The sequence below is a fragment of the Echiichthys vipera genome (genome assembly GCF_963691815.1).
Source record: "Echiichthys vipera genome assembly, chromosome: 4".
Lineage (NCBI taxonomy): Eukaryota > Metazoa > Chordata > Actinopteri > Perciformes > Trachinidae > Echiichthys > Echiichthys vipera.
The window spans coordinates 22,808,258-22,811,438 of NC_139829.1; positions in this window are offsets into that span (position 1 = coordinate 22,808,258).

A 3,181-nucleotide genomic window follows, 5' to 3' on the forward strand; every position below is an offset into this window, starting at 1 on the left:
AGATGTCCCCTAAAATATAGTTTATCTACATACTGCAGGCTTAGGCTATGAAAAACAATTAATACATTGCATTGTATTGGACAACCTGCGCATATGCACAGTTAAAGTTGAATTGTTCCAATGATTTTCCTTGTTTCCACTTTTCTTAAATATGAATTGTGATGGTAAAAGAAATATCTTTGGGTTTTGCACTGTTGTTGGGACAAAACATTTGAAGACATCCCGAAAGTGTAACCAAGATTACTCAAACATAATTGTGATCGCTGCCTTATCAACAATTCAATGTGACACTGACTGTGATACAGTATACATGAAGATGTCACTGTAATTTTGCCCAGGAGCACTTCAGGGGAGACGGGGTTCACCACCTCTGTAGATTAAAAGCACGTCCTCCCTGCTCAGTCTGTCACACTGCTGACTTCATCATGTCCACCTGTTTGTGCGAAGCTGCATGACAGCATTTTTACACCTTTTTGTTTTCATCCTAACAACTACCTACACAATTAAGTTTGAAACTATTTGGGTGGATGTTCAAGTCTAGTAAGGCACTATTGAGTAGTACAATAGGCCGACACCCTTAGGGAGGATGCTGGCCAAAGCCATTGCTCATTACTGTGGTGTACCGTAGAAACTATTAGTCAATCATCTGCCATGTGTGTGTCCTATCTTTGTTACTCAAACAGTTTAGCTTCCCAGCTTGTGTGCTCAGTCTCACCTATGTTAATATATAGACATTTTTTAAATTCATTTCAAAGAGGATTAATTGTTTTGAACACATTATTTATTGGTCAAACTCTTCTGTTCTGATATCCAGGAGATGCTCAGTAAAACCACAGCATCTTCTCTGGAACAACGACAACATCCTTCTGTATGGGTTCCATTGGTTCCCTTTGTATGGAGGGACAGTTGTCATGTACAGACAGCTGGTGTGAAGCTTGGAGACCCCTGGTGTTACGGAAATCTAATCAGATTGCAAACTTTTAAACATCCACTTAGAAACAAGTAGGGACAGGACTCAAAATTCAGTCTTCAGTCTCAACTTGTTTATTTAAGCTTTAGTCTTGAACTTGGGAAAAGCATTAATGTCGGGCTGGGGGGCTGTGAGAGGCCACCTGTCTCTCATAGATTCTCTCAGACTCCGGCTCAGCCAAGCATCCGAAACAGCTATTGTCCTGTGAAGGGAAGGGAGCAACCTGCCCAGGCTTGCTACTATCTCAGCAAGTCCTAGGCAACCGCCCTCAGGCTGTGGCCAGTAGGCATGGGAATCATCGCACATACACACAGATGCACACACACCAGTAAAGGAGGATGGTGAAGCATCATGCTATAGCCATGACAGGGATACCGTTAAGATGAACTACTAGTGTGAAAGCTATTATACAAACACTGTTGTGCTGCTGACATTCAGGACGATACACTGAAGGTCATATGACTGTGTGTATATTCAGTCTGTCCACTTCTGCGCTCTCATTAGGCTCTTTGTTCCCTCTCTTCTTCATGCCGCACACAGGTGTACTGAACCTTTATCTCAAAGTGTCTTGTACAGCACTTTTCCACTGCAATTGGCCTCTGTTATAGCACTATTGATGCAGCCGCATGGGCACAATAGGGGCATAATGGGGGCGTCCACATGGTTCACCCCACTCTCTGTCAGTCTCTCTCCTGAGGGAGCAAACTGCTGATCCCAGGGGTGTGATAGGCCTGCGTCGGCTGAATTTCCACAAATAAACACAGCACACACACAAACAAACAATACAAATGACACACATACACAAAAAAAATGGTGATCTTTGTCCCTGCTCAGATCTATTTCACTCAGCAACTCTGTACCTCCACCATGGCATGTTAGAAGCCACAATGGCCTTTGACACCAGTCATCGAATGACCACAATGATTTCTAACTTTGGCTGCCGACTGACCACATTAGGCCTCTCTTTGCCTCGGAGCCTCCGCTATTCTTCTGCCTGATCTCTCAGACAAAGCAGTATCACAGAAGCACCAATTGAGCTTGAACAATCGCTCACAAAGGAGCCACTGACATGGTGTTTCCAGCCCTCTTGCCAACTGTACCACATTCTGGGCAGTGTGGTGTGAAGGTAAATTGGCATCATATGCAGCCATGCTCACAGAAAGATGATAACAATTTCACTTTGTGGCATAGTTATTGATCTGTAAATAATTATTTCATGAATTTTCCCAGTTGATATGAGCCACAGTGTTAGATATTATATGATATTAAATACCACAAATATGATTTTTCACAAGATGTGAAAATGGAGATGTTTTAAATCTAATTTCTTCTGAGCTCTATATTTTTTTATAGTTATATTTATAGAAAGTTAAACGTAATTTGCTTTAATTTGATGCAATACATGATTTTGAAGAAAAAAGACAAGACTAGAGACCATCTTGCAGTAGGTTCACACTAACCGCAATGCCAAACTGGTCAAAGGGCGTAAAATGGTGATGCAATGGCCCCTTCCCTAATTTCTACCCCCCTACTTTTGGTTCCTTTGCCCGGATCACACTCATCTTTGAACCCGGCCTTCATTTTGATCTCAAATCTGTAAAATTTCGTGACTGCATCTTGCACTTTTGTCATGCTATCATGGCAACAGTCAGACAGACGGACAGACGGACAGACAGACAGACAGACAGACATATAAACACCTGGAAAAATACTCAAAAGTGCCTCTGTGTTGGTTAGTTAGTGTGACTACACTCTGCCATGACACACACACACACACACACACACACACACACACACACTCACACACACACACACACACACACACACACTCAGCCAGGGCCTGGCGGAGAAGCAGGGAGAAGAAGACCGGCACAGTATGTGGATAGGATTTTTTAGGATAATACGAGTGGTGCTGTCGTGGCTGGTAAAAATGGACACATCATATTTTAATCCTTTTCTAGTGCATATCCCAGACCAAAACAGAAAATATGACTAGAATGAAGTAGTAATAACTTTGAGTCAGAGTCAGAAAAAGCACCAGAATGGGTGGGTCAGTCCTACTCATTAATCAATTACAGGTCCCTAATCTGATCTTCCAGGAACTGGCAGTTTATAAGAAAATTATCCGCCCAGCACCTTCCTTGCCTACTGTAGTAACTCTCAGATTGTTGCTATGCATTTATAGGGTTGTTTTTTCTGCTACAGTATATC